We start from the raw sequence: 22058 nt of genomic DNA, 5'->3' as shown, positions 1-22058 counted from the left end.
TATCTATCTATCTATCTATCTATCTATCTATCTATCTATCTATCTATCTATCTATCTATCTATCTATCTATCTATCTATCTATCTATCTATCTATCTATCTATCTATCCATCCATCCATCCATCCATCCATCCATCCATCCATCCATCCATCCATCCATCCATCCATCCATCCATCCATCCATCCATCCATCCATCCATCCATCCATCCATCCATCTAGTGTACTCTATCAAGTTTCCAATGAGCCTGGTTTGCACATTAAACCACATTGTGGTTGTGCTTTAGTGAGTGTATCAAACTCTATAGTATTGATTTTGGTAGGTATGTAGTAGATTGTCTCTGGGAGAAATGGCATCATTTTGATTTTAGATTAGCACTTGTCTGTTCCTTTAACCTGCCCTGTCACTCACTGGGTCACGCAGACCTAATTTGTCAATGGGTTCATTGTACAAGCCCTCAGTAATGACGTGAGTGGGTATGATGGGTCTGTGCGGGCCCAGCATCAGAGCTTATTGATCCCCACTTCTGAAATGCTCCTCAGATATGTATCACTTCAGGTGGTCTCTTATCAGTGACTTGCAGGCCCATGCACGACATTAATGGAAAATTTAAGTCAAAACTTTAAAAAGACTAGAGAGACCTTTATACTTCAGTGAGCATGCAGGTGCTGGCGGATAACCAAGCTAACAAGTCACCTTTGAATGCAAACCAAATATATCCCTCCTGTTTTTTATTTTATTTTATTGTAGCATTAAAAGTTTAGCCTTGCATAACAAATAAAAAATTATAGTGAATAAAACAATATTTTAAAAAGAGTTGACTGGTCTTTTTTTATTAACTTTTTACTTTATTTTATAACAGATAAATTGGTAAGCTAGTCTTTCACACTAAAGCTAAAATATTAAGTATGAATTATGTCCCTTTTACAAGTCACTTTACTCTGTGGCCTTCTTTAAAATACAGCTCCTTCTACTTCTCCAATCTACTTGAAAGGAGAAAGCCTAAAATCTTTGAAAAGGTCAATGTTTAAATAACGTTGAAATAACATCTCAACGTCTAATCTTTCCACACAATTTACATTTTCCAATAAAAGTGATAGATTTTGGAAAGGTATTACGTTAAGTTGCAAGAATATTTATTTATTTTACTTTTATTTATTCATTTTTATGATAATTTCCAAATGCGTTATTGCAATATTGTGGTAATAATTAAATTCTCAGTGACTTTATATATAACACAAAATCCGCCTAAAAAAATGGAATCGTCAGGAGTCAATCCGAACCAATGTTTTGCAAAAGGTAAACGCCTTTGAATGTAGTGAAAATTACTTCCGATAAATAGTAGCCTGTTAATATTAGGCAACTGTAATATTGTTCATGCAAAGTTTGTCTTGTACAGTATATTGTAATGGACTCTGTAGGGTTCCCTGTCAGGGTTTATTCTGCAATAGCAGGTGGTTGACTGTACACTATCACGATTTATTCATCATTTAAACCCACTTTGTATTGTTACAATGTTGATAGTGTAGGCTAAATGAACAATCTTTACTCGTTCCTCGTGTAACATGTACAAGGCTTTTAGCACATGTGGGTGTACACCCCAAGTACACTACACAGTACCCCAAGTACACTACACTACAAACAGCAACAACGCATAAAAACCATGCTCTATTCCCAAAACTATCCCTACTTGTCCTGAATTGTATAAATACTTTAATCAAAACTTTGACTTTGATGGTCAAATGTATTCTGAAGCAGCACTATTTAGCAACCCCTTATGAGGAAGGTCATAGAGGGGCGTGAAAAACACATCTTATGCCATGTACTGGAAACTTTTCACTTTCAACATAAGTGAAAATTTCAACATCACAAGGGCTCGGGGTGTCAGGCAAAATGTTGCCATTTTATGGAAATGAAAAAAAAAAAAAAAAGCATCGAATATATTTGATATTGCTGTGTGACATCCTTTCTCACTTCCAGTTTAATTCATGTACTTAGTTTCAGAAGATGATGTCTGACTAACGACTAAAAACAAACTGCATTATGTTTTTATTAAGTGTCTAGGCCCAAAGCCTTTGTCATTGACAAGTGATTTGCCATTATTTTTTGTTTTATTTTTTCCCTCCAGACTTGTGTTTGTCTGTCTGGATTTTTTTTTTCTTCTGTTCTCTCTTTGTATAATTATTACATTCTTTATACTCAGTTAAGCCAACAACCTTATGTTTAATTCATTACCCACAAAGCCGTAAGTAATGACTGAAATATAAATATAAAATATTTATATGTTTTCACAGTTAAATTCATTATATTTTGATATGTGTATTGTGTGAAATAACTATGTGTTTGATAACAATTATCTGACCTCCTACGAGGAGAAAAATGAATTGAGCATGTTGCAAAATGTGTTTAACACAATGTTGTAATTGTTAATATAATTTAGTGTACATACTAGATGAATGATCATGGCCCTAACCAATGGAAATAGTCAGTTATTATGTCTGAGAAGAACAACTTTTATTTTCAGCATCAGAGACTGTAATGTTTTTTGTAATTCTGTACCGTTTGTTGTAATTCTGTACCAAACTGTTCTTGGTCCATTGAATGGTGTAATATGTTGGTTTCTGCAAAGAGAGTTACTGTGTTGACCACTGCAGCCAAAAAGTGATGAAATAGCAGGATACCCCCCCCCCCCCCCCCCCCCCACACACACACACACACACACACAAACACACACACACTTTAAAGAATAGATATAATTAATCTATATCCATTTAAAGGTGCAATGTGTAAAAATTTTGAGCATCTATTAACAGAAATGCAATATGACATCCATAACTATGTGTTCAGTGGTGTATAAAGAACTTACTTAATAAACCGTAATATTTTTATGATCTTATAATGAGGCATTTATATCTAAATAGGCGCGGGAATCCCCTTCTATGAAGGTCGACATATTGTGACGTCATGTTTCTACCGTAGCCGTCAGCGAACAAACAGCGTTACAGAGCGCGTTTCGTCACTACCTTGAAAGAGAAGGCGCAGAAAGCTAGAAGCTAGCCATAAACACCTTGAGTAGTGACTTTTCCCTTGTCAGTGGTGTAAAATATGTAGTTGGATTGTTTCATGTAACTTAATTCTTCTCCCTCGCTGTGTTATGGCTTTGCTATGTGGGGATAAATGTGCTGGTTACGTTCGTGAGACAGCTGATTAGTACTCTTGTCATTGACCGTAAAACAGTTACAGGAATCACCAACCCGTCGATCTTGGAAGCATTTTAAGTCAATCGAGTTTCCAAAATCAGATAAAAAAAGCCTATCGTGTGTAGTAAATGGTGTCTAGGGGATGGGGAGGTGCGCGCGCTGTTACAATCACGTTATTTTTGCCGCACGCATCTTTGGGCTCATGCGGACGTATCCAGTATAAACAAGGCTTAACGCTTTAACCAGCTCAGCCGCAGTAACAGCTCATATTAGCCAGCTAAACTTTTACTACCCTGTTAGAAAAAATATATAGTTGCATAGTTTCATGTGGTTCTTCTCCCTCGCTGTATTATGGGTTTGCTATGTGGGGAGAAATGTGCTGGTTACGTTCGTGAGACAATCAACTAATTACTATTATTATATTACGTATTAAGACCCTTGATCCTCACCTGACTATGGCTTTGTAAACTTTATCCATGATGTGGTTTATAATGGACTGTGGTACAGAAACTTGGTTTACTCTGCCTATTCTCTGCCGTCTCAGACGACGATGTTTGTCCCGTTTTAGCCACCGTAGCTTCTTCGAAAGGGAGGGAGGGGTGAGCGGTGGGCTGAGCCCTTGGTGTAAACTCACAACCGAACCGCTAGATGTCGCTAAAAGTCACACACTGCACCTTTAAAATTCACTTTGTCAATCGATCTGAGAGTGACTCATTTTTTATTTTTATTTTAATTGCGTCTGCTGTTATTGCACATGTACAGTAGGATGTCACTACATCACATCTCGCTGGTTTTCAGCATGTTGCACCACATTTCTGTATAACTTTTAAATTCTTTATTTCAAGTATATATTCGGTTTCACTTTATTTTGAAGGTCCCTTTAACACATTCTGTTGTCTATAAGTAACATTGCACCTACATGTCTACTAACTCTCATTAGAGTATTATAGAGTATTAGTAGACTGGTAGGGTTAGGGTTAAAATAAATTGACATGTAGTTGCGAAGTTGCTTATAGTCATTAGAGTGTTTGTTGGAGGAGCATCACGATAAAGAGTTTGCAGATATTATGCAGACAGTCTACTGATACTCTAATGAGAGTTAGTTGACATGTAGTTGCAAAGTTGCTTATAGTCAACAGAATGTTCAAAAGGGACCATCAAAAAAAGTGTTACGATATATTCCATATACCCTTAAAGGGTTCTGTCAGGCACTTCATATAATTTAAGGGGTTCCTATAACTAGAAAATAAATTAAATTACTTGTTAAAGATGAAAGTGTATTATGCAAAAATGTAAGGGTACGTTTTCAAAAACTTGCACTTTGAAACCCGTTTCCAAAACGCCGTTGTCGTGTAAACGAAAAGCCAAAATGCATAAAAAGTTTTACTTTTTTAGTTGAAAACAGTGTAGTGTAAACATGGCTTAAGACATTTCTTCTTTTATACAAATTGCCATATAATACAAATAATAATACAAATTATTCCTTTGGCATTAAGTTTTTGTTATTTTTTTTATTGAGTCAAGAACCCTAGAGTTCTATATACAACCCCCATTGAACCCTTTTTTTAAATAAAAATTCACAAATAAATTTAAAAATGCAATCAACTTTGCATTAGGCAATATGTTAAACCCTTAGTAAGAAAGAAAAACAGGAGAATCTACAGTAGCATTAGGTTTGGCTTTTGCATTATCCTTTCTGTGAGGATGTCTGAGAACAACAGATTCAGCTGTGTAGTAAACCACAGCTTTGATGAACACCGAGGAATAATAAAGAAAGCTGTTCAGCACTGTCTAGCTATTGGCAGGTTTTTTAAATGTATCACCAGCCAAACAGCTCAAAGCTAAGAATGTCCTGAAAAATGAATTCAGAAATTATTAGGAAATGTAAATAAAATAAAGAAATAAAGAGGGAGAACAGGAAAGGCAAATGGGCTCAGTTTAAGCTGTGCTAGCCATGGTCATACTATTTTTTACAGATTGTCAGTGGGTAAAATATATTCAACAGCAATGTTCAATACATTTTAATATTATAGTCTTCAACACATTAATATTCAATACCCTGGTCAATATAAGAAAAGGAGCCATTGCTTATGGTGGGTGTTTACATGTTGATTGAGGGTGGAAGTGTGGCTGGTATGATGATGGAAGTGCCAGCATGAGTAATGAATTCACACTGTTGTCAGTGGAAATATGGGTGACTGCCTAAATCCATTAGGAAAATGATGATGGATGAATCAACAGACCCGCATGTGCTTGCTTTTGTTGTACATACAGCTGTTGTTTAATAACCTTTGTAACCTTATCAATGATCTTATGAACCTTTCTAAGATGTGTCTAAGATGTGAAAATATAAGCATGTACTGTACTTTGAACTAAACACATTTTTTTTTGCTTGCTCCCTTTCTTTACTCAAGTAAAATGAGAAAATGCAACCCAATTAATTTCACAATAAAAGACTTGTTAGTGCTTAAGGTATTTAAAATGTAGATTTTTAGCAAAGCTGCTTTGAAACAATGTGTTTAGTGAAAAGCGCTATACAAATAAAATTGACTTAACATAAAAAAACTGTTCAAGCGGCTAAACAACTTAATAAGCTAAGTGACCTTGGTTTAGTCAAATCCTCTCTGTTATGCCAACGCATTCTCATCCTTTGGCGTCATATAGGTGACGCCATATGATATTTCGTCGAAATCTTACGCACATGGCATCCTTTAGCGTCAATATAACGCGCACTGTTATGGGTAGGTTTAGGTCTGGGGTAGGGTACGGTTATGACGCCTTGGGATCTGCGTCTCATATTCACGCTAAACGATGCCATGTGCGTCGGATTTAGACGAGCGTCACCTGTATGACGCCTTGGGTTCTGCGTCTCATATTGATGCTAAAGGATGCCATATGCGTAAGATTTCAACGAAATGTACAAAGCGTCACATGTATGACGCCGAAGGATGAGAACGGGCTGGTTATGCTGATCACAAAAAGCTATAGCTGTACTTTAAAACATCGGATTCAACCACACTAAACAGCAGTGCGAAAACACAGCTAATGCCTTCATGTACTATCGGATAAGCGTAAATTCGAGTTTCCAAGTAAAAATCAATAGAGAACACAGAATTCCTTGGTTGGTTCAATTTTATCACTTATCACTATATATTGTTTCAAGCAGCTTTAAAAAAAAGAGTCATGATGTTAATGTTTAAAATACCAGAGCAGATTTGACTTGCTAAACCAAGGTCACTTATACTTTTAAGTTTCTTTGTAGTTTCTATCTATTTATATGAGTATGTGATTAGGTAAAGTTGGATATACCTATATTTTTGTGGTCACCGTGATTTTGCCAAGTAAGACATGTTCCTGAATCAACATATTTTGTTGATCCTGGAATAACATTCCTGTCCCAAAATGTAGTCCTTAGCCTATCCCTACCCCTAAACCTAACCCTAAACCTAACCCATAACTTTCCCCTAAAATCAGAGGGAAATTGGTGAATAACACTGATGTTGAAGCACCCTCACCCTGGTTCTAAGCCTAAACGTGACATAAACTGTAATGATATACATATACTGTATGATTATTATGCTCAATGATGGTAATTTTCCTAATGTGTGGAACCACAAATGAATTAAGTTTAACCTAATATTTGTAATATTTTGTTTTATTAGCAAATTAGTATTGATTAAGGACTAGAATCTTTTGCAAAGCATAACAATATGCAAGTGGTAGAATGAGATTATATCATCTGATGAACCTCTGCCTTTTTTGGATTATATAAAATATGATCCTACCCGTCCTTTATCTGCAGAGTTAATTTAGGGTTTGGCTGAAAACGTCTGCTGATCTATTCCACCATTATGGCAATACATTCTCATTCAGACACGCACCATGGTTCCCATGGCAATGTCAGCTTTCATTTTCTCTTAACTTATGCATGTTTGCATGCATTCTGGCTCAATTTCTTCTCCCTGGGCAGCTTTCACTTTTATGACTGATTAGCCAAACTGATTTCCTATTCTGTCTTGTGTCTGAGACGTTCAGACATCCCATCAACTGCAATCAAACAGAGAGGTAGAATTGATGGACAGAAAAGAGACGCAGAGACCCTAAGGATTTGAATGTTCTGCCCTCCTCTAAACTGATCAGATGCTTGTGGATAGGCAAATGTATTCATTGTCATCTATATTTCAGCATCATACAGATATTCTGGAAGTCCTCTTAGGAAACCTAGAAATCTGGTCAATTACATTTGAGGTCATGCCTTTCAACTTTACTACCATCTACTTACTGTATGAGCTTCTGTGAGGGAAACCGCATCTCATCTCCAATAAAGGAACGGTGTAGGTCTAGTTATTAAATTTCCTTTTTCTGTAAACTGCGTGTTTGTTATTTTCCATTCTCACTGCAAAGGTCAACCTATTCCCATGTGCTTTCTATGCGTTATCTATTCCCATAGTGTTCTCATTTATGTTTCGATTAAATTGACTCTATTTGACATGATGTATATTGTATAATCAATACTGCACAAACTGCAAGCATGCAGCTGTGAGATTCATTGCTAATGGTTACTCTTAAGGGTGCACATTTCATCAGTGTCGGACACAGAGCTTATGATGGAGGAATAAATCATTTGAGAATGTTTTAAAGGGATATCTCATCCTAAAACAAGAATTTGTGCAAGTCCAATCCCAAATATTTCTGCTCTTTTTTCTGTGAAGCACAAAAGTGGATATGTTTAAAGAATTGGTGAATTGCCCCTTGTGTACTTTGCCGTTTTGTGTTTGTAACAGACCAAAATTTAAGTTATTATTCATTGATAAAATCCCTTTTAGAATCATTGATACTGACGGGCCATTTTTTAATCTGGGTCTAAGGACTTTGGGTCTGTCTGTTCATCACACAAATCTATGGCTTTAGATTTGTTATATACTGTAGCACATGGATTTTCAAACTGGGGTCTCATATGATATTCAAAATCAAATCCTTCCCTAACATATAGTATGCAGAGAAACGGCAAGTACACCAAAAGATAGTATGTCTGAAAACATAGTATTCGAAACACATTAGGTGAAAAGTCCCCGGATGACCTACTTGTGCCGAGATTCTGAAGTGCACCTTTAATGGACACTTTACTATATCACATGAGGCCATGGGAGAGGATTTAGGAGTTGGGAGTGCTGGTTTAGCTTTTGGTTCTGATAAGACGGCGGAAAGAGGAGGGACTGAGGAGAAAGTAGAGATAAGGTATCAGTAGGTATCCAATGTATCATTAGATGGCAGTAATGCACTGTTAAGTGTGATTTGCCAATAAATAAAGAAGAATGGAGACCATTAATTTATGAATGGAATTTAAGCAATGTACATCGCGGATGTAGTAGCCTTTGTCCAAATTTCATTCATGCTACCCATATTCATACTATATAGTGTCCTTTTTTCACATTCGCTAAGTAAATTCAAATTCAAATGTAGCACCTACTCAGTACTGTAAGCGATTTCATATGCAGCGGGGGTCTCGACGTAATCCTAACGGTGGTCCTAGGATCCTAATCCTAAGTGGTCAAAGGAGACGGATTTGAAACGTGTTTGTCAGGTGTAAATGGTAATTCGTCTTGCTGACCACACAGACCACAAAAAAATAATACTAGGTGGAATATCTTAATATCAGGGCTTATCTCATGCTCACTGGATTTCCAGTATATTGTGCATAATTTACAGGCGTCAAGGAGCCGATATCAATTCACGGGAGACTCCCAGAACTTCCGGTGGAGATGGGATGTTAATGTGTTGATGTCTGCATTTATCATTGTTTAAAGCAGCTGTATCCAATTATAATCATACCCAGATCAACCTAGTAAAGCTTAAAACAAACAATCTTTAGTCTTTTCAGTGTTTTAAAACAAAATGCATTTTCTGATTAGTCATTGTCACTAAATATTTTTTAGTGCAATCCTATTTGAAAAATTGATTCCATACATAAAATATAAATAATATTATATGAAAACCATAATTTAGGCTTAAATCTCATCCAATCTGCCAACTCTAACCCAAAGAGTCAGATGTGACACTTTCTGCAGCGGTTATATTGTGAGCGTAACAGTTTAGCACAGATGACATGGCCTATAAGAAACTGGTTCAGTGCACAGAAACATTGACCTCGTCCCCACCAGTTAATCTGACGATTGCACTTGTGTAGCATGCTAGCCTCCATGGGACCATATCTATTTTCTCTCAGCACTTTGAAACCAATCTGGAGCGAGGGATATCGAAAACATTGGCCCTGCCACGTACCCTGGGGAGACCTGGCAAGCATGTTCTCCTCAGACTGACAGCCAAAAAGTAAATTTAGCTTTCTTTGATGTTAGACTTGTTGCCACTGTATGCTAGTACCCTCAAGATGTGCCCCGAATTGAATAGAAGTGTTTCTTTTGATGTTGTTGATGACAATAAGTCAATTGGTGAATAGAGAAATTTAGTAAAGTGAACCTATTAGATGCATTATTTAGACATGTAATGATCTTTCTGTAAGCTGACCATCTTTACTTTGCGGAACAACAAGAACATAACAGATCCATGTAGGGTATAAACAAAGTAAGTCCAAGCATTGCTATAGCCAAATCTCCCCGTACACTGACTATTTAGTAATGCCACATTAATTTGACTTGTTCCACAGGACCAAACGCTGCAATCGGTTTTTGCTTGGAGCCTGGTATGTAATACTGAATGTGTCTTCACTGGCTTTCAGGTCCAGCCAGCTTTGCTCTCACCTTAAACCCCATATCAAACAGCCACAGCTGTAGCTGAGCCCCAAGTCACATCTTCCTAATTCAATTCAACGGCTTGTCACTGTGGGCAATGCTAGATAGAACATTATGTGAAAGGATAAACCTTTTCACTCTGCATTAGAAGAAAGGTTTTATCATTTATTTTTGACTTTGCCAGGGAAATAAATTAATCAAACTCTCCCAGCATCATTTCCACAACCGTTGGGGCTTTCCACTTATCCAATTAATAATCCAGTAATGTTTCTTCAGACGCAGACAAGGCAATTATTATTAAAAAAGGAAATGGAAGGGCCACACAGTTATAGCATTCTTCTAAAGCAAATATTGGATATATTATAACTAACTTTATCCACCTACAAAAAGTACACTACTTAAAGCATATGGATTATATAATGAATATTATTATAATTCCATCGCAAAATGTAACTATACAATCGGCCAGCTCTTTATATAAAGTTGGATGTAAGTAGTAAACTAGTAAGACAAAATATAGCATATCTGTATGCTCTATGCTTGTATCATTGCTAAATGTAAACAATATTATCGGCAATATCATTATAAAAACATATTTATTTATATAATACTTATAATTCATATATAAAGTTTTTTTAATGTTGCTAAGTTAAGGCTAATATATTTGATATATTTTTATCTCACCTCATCTGCCATCTTGGATTAAGTGCTCATGTAGTCATTACTATATATTTTGGAATGTTGCTAAGTTAATGCTGTTATACTCTGAAAATGATATAATATTACAAACAGCATATATAAATATGTGATGAGCACTGTTTGTAGGATGCGGTTCATGTAGTCAGTAAAAAAAGATTACATTTGGAGTATTTTTTTAAAATTATTATTATTTTACCAATAATTACATGAGATCAGTCTGCTCTAACTTCTCACTCTGTCATTAAGAGATCCTATTCAGGCTAATGTGAATAATTTTATTCACTTATGTCACGTGGTGCATCACAAGCTGCATATGGTTGTGGGAGCATTCAATCTTGTGTGGTAATGGGGCTCTTCAGCCAGGGAGGAGGCTCAAATCATGGTTTGGCAAATCCATGCCAGCATATCAGACATCTGTCACTCCTAGCGGCCGCCTGCCGTGCTGGGAGCCGTTCCTGGCAGCATCTCTAGCAGATATCCCAAAATGTCTTCGACATGCACGACTTAGCCACAGAATTTATCCTCCACCTCCTGTGGCCAACCATAGATCAGCCAGAACTTTTATTAAGTTTAGCTAGCAAACATATTGGCTTGCAACACTCACTGTGAGATGTGGCGACAGACCGGGGCAACACTGTTAATCATTGTGTGGGGGGAAAAAAAATACATGTAATTTATGATGGGGACATTTAGGATAATTGTGTCCCCACCGCTTTAAGAAATAGCTTGTGGCAAGAACGTATAGTATCTAATACAGAGAAAGCATCTCCACTTGTTGAGCAGAAGTTTTAATTTCGGCAGTGGGTATATTATAATGAGGAAACAAGAGTTTTACTGAATGGTCATTGTGGTTGTCATCAGTTGTGGAAAGCAACAGTGTGTGTCTCTTCCACACACAGCTCTTTCCATGGATTGCTATCTGTTTCTGTGAAATCCAGCTTGATCTCATTAGTATTCTTATGTATCAGCCAATCAGAATCCACCTGACTTTATAGAGCTCAAGCATTTAAAGCAGCAGAGTCACGCTTATAATAAACAGAACATTATCATCCATTGGTGTGTATGCTAACATAATTGTTGTAAGCGATAGTTATCTTTACAGCTAACGTTAATTTTGTGAACTGGCCTTTACACATAAATGTTTGTATTGGATATACCCTAAAATGTATAATATGGACATACGATACTTACAGCATCTATTAAAAATGCATTTGTATAGTTACATTGTGCTATATTATATTGATGTTTGATGGCACAGAATTTTATAAAGAAATAATGATCAAAAAGTTGTTTCTACACTAAATCCTTATTTTAGATGCTGTCAATATACTAATAATGTACTTTTTAGTATCTGTGGCAATATTTCTAAAACCATGTGTGCTAGAACCACACTTTACGTATGAAACCATACCAATGAGATAATGTAATGTCATTGTCTACCAAAAGATTGCATTAATTACCAGTGGACCATCAGACCCAAAGTATTGACCTTAGAATATATTCAGTCATAGTAAATATGTCGTGGTGTCTTGATGGGTGTCTCAAATTGACAATCCCAAGTTGTTTCAACACAGTCAGTTCACTTTCCTTATCTGAATACCTCCACACACTTCCATTCTTTTCACTGCTGTCAGCGTTTCAACCACACCTCCAAACTCCCAAAGGATTTTGGCAGCTGGAGGGATGCACAAACGCCACATCCCAAACCTTTGTTGTGATTACTAATAGAGTTTATTATTGCCGATTTGGCAGATCATTCAAGTGTTGGGGCACATTTCCAGTACAATGCCCAGTGTTGCGGTACGGATGGTCACTGTGGTGAAATGTCAGCTGCAATATCTCTGGACACTCATGAGCAAAAAAAGCCTATCACTCAGAGAGTTGGCCTCACACAGACTACCTGCTGCTTTTAAATTCCAGCCAAAAAATCCTTTGAACAGTTCTGTTTTGACAGTTGAATGTGGCCAAGCTTCTTAGCAGCTTCCTGCGTTTATTTCTCTGAGGTGGCAGCGAGAGAATAATGCAGATATTTTCAAGTTGTGTGATCTATTGAAAGGGCTATTAACCCTTTTTTATATATCTATATAAAATGCAATAAAGGGGGAGGGGAGGATAGGTTAAAAACATAAGTGATTTGATATGTAGGAACACAAAAAGCTTTGGCACCCTCTGGTGTTAACTTTATTTTCTATGTTGATCCTGTTTTAGCACAGCCCTGCATGGCAAACAAAGACGCCCTGGTGTTGTATAGCTATTACTTGATTAAAAGCCCAACATGGTAATTCCCAGAAGCCCAGATCCAAGTCTCAGACTTCACAGAGAATATGAAGACATTCTGCAGATATGAGCATGAATGAAAGGCTTTGAGAAAATACAAGGGTTTTGTATCATGCCCTGAAATGGTTTAGAAATTTTTGTAGGGTTATAAAAAAAAGAAAGTGAAATCTATATTTAGAGCATTTTTCACCAGCCACCCACAATCCATTTTAATCTAGTGCTACAGTAAATATGATGCAATGGACCCTTTTCACAAACTATGATGATTGTTATTAACATCGTAAACCTGGTAAAGTTTATATGGTAACACTTTACAATAAGGTCTCATTTGTTAACATTAGTTAATGTATTTTAAGGGGATTTACAGTCAAAGACCCAGACCCAGATATGATGAATAAAGACCCCGAGTCGGAATTATAATAAATTGAAGAAATTTTTTACTTTTTTCCACACAAATACAGATAGACTGAAGCATATCTCCATCGATTATGCAGACACTCTGACCCTGGAGTTAGGGACGTCGTGACCTTCCAGGTCAATCTCCAATAATGACACTTGTTCTTATACCCAGTAGTAACCAAAAAACTAACACACACAGCGACACACAGCTTCAAGGTTGGATTTGGCCAGGCTCTAACTATAAACAGTAGAGTCGTATCAAAACATCAAGATAATGCTTTCTTTCTCTCAAGGAGAGGACACTTTAAAATAACAGTAAAGTGGTAACAGTAAAACTACGAAATGGTCCCTCAAACTATTAGTTCCAATGACCCTTGTGACCTAGTTGTCAGGGTATCCTAGAAAAGCAGATGGATATTGACACATGTTGAAGACCTTTCTCAAAAAAAACATCTTTCCATATTACATTTCTGGAAGCTGGATTATAACCGCAACTTTTATCTGTGCGCTGCACATTTGATGGATAATAGCTTGTTTTCTGTTGTTTTTGTAAGCTGTTGCTTTTGTAAGGCTGTTCACCACTGCTCAGGAAAATTAACCATGTGTTGCATCCCAATTCACCTACTTATACTATGCCCTAAAAGTATGTACTCTTTTTGTGAAGAAAAAGTACATACTTTTGAGTGTGTAGCAAAGGAGTAGGCAAGCTTTGGGACATACTATCACGTTGCATGCGTCCTGTCACCGTAAACTGCCCTGTCAATCATATTGTTACAGTTAAAATCCTTGATTCAATCTAATTTGATTTCCTACCGTTTCGGACAGTACGTTCATCTGCCAATTGTGGGTCTTCGCATAGACAGTAAAAGAAATGGACACAGCAACCCCATTGATTTCAACGGAGAAGACTGAAGCCCGATTATTGCACTTCCTGCCTGATAGCTGAGCGACTGCGCAGGCTCAAACTGATCTTGACGACGGTCTGACAGTTGTAAATCTTCTAGTAGCTGTGCCAAGACATATCTGAATCACCTAATTCCTCAAAAACGTTGTTGAAATATTTTGTCCCGTTGCTTTTATGGACTCTCTATCTATGGGCTTCTCCCTTGCCTTTATGCCTCTATGTCCCCACGATTGCCCCATAGACAGTCAAATATTGCCTTCGAGCTTCTCCTCCTGTCTATACGGTAATGTCTCTATTGTGCGACAGAAAGTAGCATGGTTATGACGCAATCGTTAGCCTATTTTTACAAAAACGGCTTCTACGGGGCCATAACGTAAGATACAAAGTAATGGAGCCTTTTATACATTGTCGTGTTTCTTTAGAAATAAATAATGGACAAATTAAGTCTTTGGACGCCTCAGATGTAAAGTTATTCGCTGTCAAAGTGACGCCAAAATGAATGGCAGTAAAATGGAATGCTAACAGCAGGTGAAGTTCTGCTACAATGGCGGCTCCCGCGAGGCTTCAGTTTCCGGCTGATGGATTACCCCCTTGGTCTTTCATGCGGGGACTCTCCTCATGTGTTTGTAGTTTTAATATAATGATGCATTTAAAAGGTAATGGCTAAACGTATCTTTACAAAAGTTCACAATGCTGCTGCAGATGCAATATAATGTAAACAACGTTGAATAAATACATTTTGTCACTTTTCACTCGTGTTTGTAGTTCTAATTGAAACCTCGTCCAACGCGCGATGGGTTGTGGGCAATATTAGCCGTTAGAGTGTGCATCGATCTGCACTTCGGATTCTAACCGGAAATAGTAGGCCATCCGGGTTACTTTGGAATAGTCATTTCAACATACTACGATTTGGGACGTACTAATTCTATTTTCGAATACTATTTAGAACGGATAGAATGCGAATTTGACGCACCCATGGTTTGTGATCAATTACTGTTTGTATTACTTTCGTTCTGCCAATCACAATACACTAGGCCAGCAAACCAATCACAGCACATTTCGTATTCCGGAAGGAGGGGCTTTATCGAAATCAGCATGTTCGAGTCAGACTGGAGAGAGAGGTGGTGAAATAATGTAAATTATGTACAAAATAATGCATTCTTTTTTGAAGAATCAAGCAAGAAAACATATTCTACACCCCAAAAACAAAATCAAGACTTGATAAAAAGGCATAATAGGACCATTTTTTAATTTTGGTTAATAAAAATGTAATCGTTCATTGTTTGTTCATGTTCGTTCACAGTGCATTAACTAATCTTAAGAAATACATCCTTTGAGTTTAATACTGTATTTGTAACGGGTGCCTGCAGACACGAAGACTTAGACACAGAACATGAAGATTCAAATGGGTAACTTTTATAATAATCCAACAGGTAGTGATCCATACAAAGAACACAAACACACCATAGTGTTAACGATACCGGGCAAAGAGTGCAGGAAACTAATTAATGCTGCTAATTTAAATTATATTAGTTGTAGTTTCCATTCACCAATAGATGTTTCCCCAGCTATGATAACTTCCGCTTCTTAGACCCCCAGAAATGTGACAGGGGTCCATAGCTTTGCATCATGAACATTTAAATGAATTTACTATCATTATTTTCAGGGCAGCCCCTTTCTGTGTAAGTTAGGCTTATTAGAGGCAATCGGGAATTTAATTATAATAAGCCTGATGAGATCGATGTTAAAATAATTCAGATATAGCGTGTTCAGTTCAAAACGCCATCAGCAGGCATGATTTCTTGAATTCGAGCTTTTAAAGTGCATGTAAACGCACTTGAGTATAGCAGTGTGCTTGTAGATTGCTTACATCTGTTCTCCTCTGTCTCATGCTCTCGTAGACCGAGGCTAATTATTATTTGTCAGAACACAGCACGCTTGTACAGACCACTGCCCTGTGCCCATCCAAGGTGATCGCAGGCTGCATTTAATTGGTGGTGGTGAGCATGTCTCTGGACCGGCTGCTGAGAGCAGCATGTGATATGGCTCTGCCACGTTTGCCCTGTCAACCGCGCCATTCAAAATGTTCCCCAAGTTTTCATCTTTCAGTTCCTGGGTGGCATTCATCAACCTCTAAACGAGAGGACGCGACACGCCGCTGACTGATGTGATATTTCATGCTGCGACTGTGGGCTGGATGCGACTCTGCACCACCAGCAACCAGCGCCAGACATGTGGAGATCCCAAATTCTCCAGCTTAGTGGCTGTAATTTCAACATTTAATGAGTCCAGTTTTAGTCCAGCTGCATAAGTTCCTCCAAAAGTGAGGAATGAATCCTCCTGGAGTTCTCCCATGAAGCTCCCCGGGAGATGCACAGCACAAATTACCCCATTAATATCTCCAAACTATACGCATAGGGATCGGAATGAAATAATCCTTTAGAGAGTATAAATTCACCCCCAGGTGAGCAGCATTGGGCATTTATATGTTCCTCCATCTGGTTCTATTACCTCTCGTGTGCAGCCACTGTAGGCTGTATGTGGGGAGGGAGAACAGTGTCATTTTGTCAATGAAGACCGGGCAATTGATCTGCCCTCTCCAGGGGATGCGGTCTGACGTGCTTTGACAGAACACTGTAAAGGGAGAGAAAAAGAAACATGCCAATGTTACCTTGGCTCATTTAATGAGTATTGATCATAAATAAATAAATAAACTAAATTCTGTGAAAACCATTAATATTCATAGAACTACCATCATTATGCTGCCAACAGTTGACACTTGACTCTGTACGCTGGTCTCCTGGTGATCATTAGATAGTTACTGTTGAACAGTTGACAGGAACAACAACATTGTGAGTTTTTATTCACAAGTCTAGCCTTTTTTGTGACTCCCTTGTTTTCATCTCAAAGATGCATAGTGCCAAATCTCTGCTGGTAGAGGGAACTTACAAATGGAAAACAAATGAGAAAGAAAGCCTACAAGCCCATTTGCCCTTTTGGTTTATGCAATTTATGATGACGCTATCTTTTGGCTGAAGAGCTGAGTTGAAAACAGTGTTATTCTGCTAGGACGGTGCTCAATGAATGAGTCAAAATGTGGGATCATGCAGGGAAAGAAGTCTTCTGGATCTACTGAATAATGGCAGACAGTGGCGTCTGGGCTGGAATGTTCTAGTGGCACTGATGTTAACTGGTCTACAATACAACTGCATTTTACTGCCAAAGAAAATGCAAGATTTACAGAATAAGTTGTATCATTACAAGATTAAATTCGAAAACTTAGAAAATGGCATTATGAGTCATAATATTATGATAATAATGTCATACAATAAAATTGGAGTATCTGGGCCATGCACTACACGGCATAGTTTTTGTTTTGATTTTTTAAAAGAGATTAATACTTTTTATTCAGCAAGGATGTTCTTTTAATATTTCTGTTCATCAAAGAATCCTGAAACAAAGCAGCACAACAGTATTCAACATTGATAATAATTAGAAATTTGAATAAAAGCCGAAAGTCAGTCTGTTCATCATATAAAGTGATCGTGCCTCTTCAGAAAATGTTGGACTAAACCGCTCAATTCATATGGATTAGTTTTATGATCTCTTTTTGAACTTTTTGAAGCATCAAAGTGGTAGTTGCGTAAATTGTCAATGGAGGGACAGAAATCTCGGGTTTCATGAAAAATATCTTTGTTTGTGTTCCTAACATGAACAAAAGTCTTACAGGTTTTGGAATGACATGAGGGTAAGTAATTAATGATAGAATTTTCATTTTTGGATGAACTATCCGTCATTTAGACTTCTTAGTGGGGATGTAGAGACATGTCTCCAATTGTCAAGCAGCAGTTTTCATTTTGTATATATATATATTTATACTACCAGCTGACTTTTAGCAAGGTGACTTGTATTATTGTCAGTGTGGATCCACTTGTTAATGGATGATAATTCACACAGAAACAATAATGGCTAATAAAAATGTGAATGTAAATTCTGACATTAATCATAAGACAAGTGTCTATTTTTATGTTGATACGTATAATACAAACAACATTAATTAAATACTATTATCATTAACTATCATAGGATGAAAGACCAAATTAAAAGGGTTTTGAATTATTTGCACAGACAATGCATACAAAAGTTATTCCATTGTAGAGAATTTAGCTCTAGGAGATATTAATAATCAATAATAACTTGTTATGATTAATTATGAATATTTGGGTCAGTTAATTGGATTAACTTGACATGGCTAAATTAATATTACAATCAATTACTCAGTTCGTCCAACAAACTCTTTTGTTTATTAATTTATTCTAGGAAAAGGGTATCTTCCATGGCCACAGAAGAATAATTATTTCTTAGCATGTAGAGCGCTCTGAGCATGTAGCAAGATCAAGATCGTAAAAGAGACTTTGCGGCAAGCAGTAAATCAGAACCAAATACATAAAGTGCATAAGTTTTAACTAAATCATAAACATGAATAAACTAAACAAACATACATAAATACATAAATACAGGTGTCGGAAAAAGGAGTGAGAGATGGAATGATGTAACGATGGAGAAGATCCATCTAACTATGAGAAGAACCAACAGCATTTCATTTTCACATTTCATTGAATTGAATACTTGCATTTGTAGTGGGAACAATTCTTGAAGTTGTGGAAAATTGAAGTCGTTGAGGGTTCCGGCAGTGGCAAGTGGAAGTTGTTTGAAAGTTATCTGTCTGCAGTAGCACATGGTTGGTTTGGTCAAGGCCTGGGGCCCTATTGAGGCCACGCCGAGCATCCAGGAGAAGTGAGGAAATCGGAAGAGTGGATGATTGGAGTCATTGTTGGTTGGAGTCGTTGTTCCAAAACTCCTGAGATTGTCCTTGGTTCTTTGTGAGAGAGTCTCCTCTCTCCTGCATGATACCCTATCTGGTTGGATCAAGGCCTGCTGAGCCCTGGGGCCCCCGTGGAGGGGGAGGGGGTTCCCCAGTATCACCAGAAACAGTGTTGCAGCTGGATGAAAAACTAAGAGAGGGAAGTCACATGTGGACTGTCTCTAATAAAGCCTGAGAAAGATCCAACCCCTAAGAGTTGACTGGACCAAATAAGCAAGGTGAAATGTCCGAGTGGGAAGGTTGCTCTAGTTAATTTACGAGTCTTTGTCCCAAGCGTGGTTATACCTTCATTAATGCTCAGATAGATATAACACATCCACACTGCATTCTAGAAGAAGGTGATGTACATCAAAGTGTGAGTCATTAAATGAGGATTAATTAGGTAGGAGGCATGATACAGGTGAGGTTACATTGCTCGTCAGTTGGTTGTATACCAAGGTACATACCATAATCTATACATAATAGTACACAAGACAGTAAACCATTTACACTGTTTCTTTCACAGTTTTATGCATGTTCATTTATAGATCAGTTAGTCTATGATTAATGCAGCAAAGTCTGTTTTAAAGAGGGTTTCTGTCTTCCATTGTCTCTCTCTTGTGCACGTGGCCACATTCCTGTGGAGGTCGTAAAATCTCCTTATCAGCCCTGTAACATGACACTGTTTCTGCCCTTATGTTCCTGTCATTTTGGACATTAGTTTTGGGGTTTCATAAACCTTTGTATATAATGAATAATAAGTGTGTGTCTGATGGGTCCAGACCCTACACCATTTACAGAATATATACTGGGCAATGAAGCGCAGTCTAATAAATAATGATACTATTAGGCACAGCCTATTTTTCAGGAGGCACATTTGATTTCTAAACTGTGTTTATTGTCTGCACTATAATAAAAGGCTCATACAACTAGATATGTAGAAGGCAGCATCCTGAGTGTCTAACCTCGCTCTATTTATTTTGTTATTTATTATTCAGCTAGGAGTCCCTAAATAGCCATTGTTCAAAATGGGACCTGGATGTGTTCACATGCATTTTTTGACACACTAATTAGTCCTGGTTGTGCACTGGGTGCTGAATTCAATGGCATCAGTAAACAGACATTAAGCTGAGCTAAAACAAAATTTCCTTGCTAAGGATGAAACTGGTTAAGGTCTTAATCGTATCAAAATATGAATGATTATTTTAAAATGTCACAGTATTAATTAGTGATGATTAATAATTTACAGAGGGACTTTTCACCCAGGCTGCGTTTCTTTGGTCAAACACTGTAAAAACAATAATATTGTGAAATATTATTACAACTCAAGATAATTGTTTTCTATTTTAACATTTTAAAAATGTAATGCATTTCTGTGATGACAAAAGCTGAAATTTCAGCATAATTTATCCAGTCTTCAATGTCACGTGATCCTTCAGAATTCTTTCTAATATGCTGATTTGCTGCTCAAGAAACATTTTCTGGTGATTATCAATGATGAAAACGGTGCTTAATATTTTTATGGAAACTTGTTTTTTTCAGGATTCTTTGATGACTAGAAAGGTCAAAAGAACAGAATTCATTTGAAATACACATATTTTGTAAGATAAATTACTTTACTGTCACTTTTGATGGTTTTATTGCACATTTGCTGAATAAAAGTATTCATTTAAAAAAATCACTGACCCCACACCTTTTAAGGGTAGTGTAGGCTATATGTTGTGTAAGTTTATAGTGTGCACTGGGAGTTAAATGAGAAACAGTAAAAGATGACTTGGTTTCATTTTATCAGGAGCACACAATATTTCAATATGAGATTCAATGAGACATACTATTGAATTTGCACTGGGCTGAATTTGATTTCTTGGAAAACATTTGTACATCTGTGCTGGGAATAAATAATAAAAAAATGTTTTTTTACGTATTGAGATATGAGCAGGAAAATGAAAGAATGACTTAATATTTTTGCTAATGACACTACATGTTATAATATAGGCAAGGCAAGTTTATTTATATAGCACATTTCATACACTATTGCAATTCAAAGTGCTTTACAGAAAGGAATACAGAATATAAACTCAATAGAGTCAGCAACTTTAGCGTAACACTGTGAATTTGAGTATGTCTCGGTTTATCTGTTTGACCAAAGGCAGACGAGCAGAATGTTTTGGAAACTTGTTAGAGAATGTGTGCCTTTAGAGGTCAGTAAATGGTCATTTCACCTTTATGAATTTTTATGATTTTTTTTATTCCAATATAAATGCTGGTTATCAAAATTTGACATCTTCGCCTTTAATCATTTATTATTAAAAATGTGTTATCTTGTAAGTGTAACCGGCCCTACTGACCAACTCCGAGCGGGATTCAAACTGTGGTCTCCGGCGTCGAGAGTGAGGTTAACATGCGAAGTTCTTACTTTTCCTCATATTTTGATGGTATAATCGAACTTGCAGGGCCATTAAAAACAAATATCACCTCCGGACATATTTAGTTCTTAATCTATAGTGTATAACTTTATAATTGTGATTGTACATGTGTATATTATAAATGTGTACATTTAGTGAGCTCTCAACTTCTCGTATACCATGATCTGTCACCGCTCTATATTAATGTGCTGTTTTCATTAAAGCACACACACACACGTCACTCCAACACAGAGAGAAGTGATCACGCTGCAAACACACAGAAACAGGAGCACAGAGACCTCTGCCCCGCAACTTTTAGTAATAAAATAGCTTCACTACTGAATCGCTACATTATATTTCTCAGCAATGAGGGCTTTACATCGTTTTTTTACATCCGTAACTGATGAAAATAACCGTCAATTTTTTTCCCACATTAATTTCCCACATGTCTAGTACAATTATGTGGATTTATTAATAGGCCTACAGTGTATACTTTTTTCTTGATTTACCCCAAAAGAATGGAAGTGAAATGTGACAACATGCCCCATTGGTGGGGTACATTG

Source organism: Siphateles boraxobius, unplaced genomic scaffold (assembly GCF_051911475.1).
Source record: "Siphateles boraxobius isolate OS27281-9 unplaced genomic scaffold, OSU_SipBor_1 20, whole genome shotgun sequence".
NCBI classification, from domain to species: domain Eukaryota; kingdom Metazoa; phylum Chordata; class Actinopteri; order Cypriniformes; family Leuciscidae; genus Siphateles; species Siphateles boraxobius.
The sequence above is the reverse complement of the archived record's forward strand: the minus strand, read 5'-3'. Positions refer to the sequence as shown.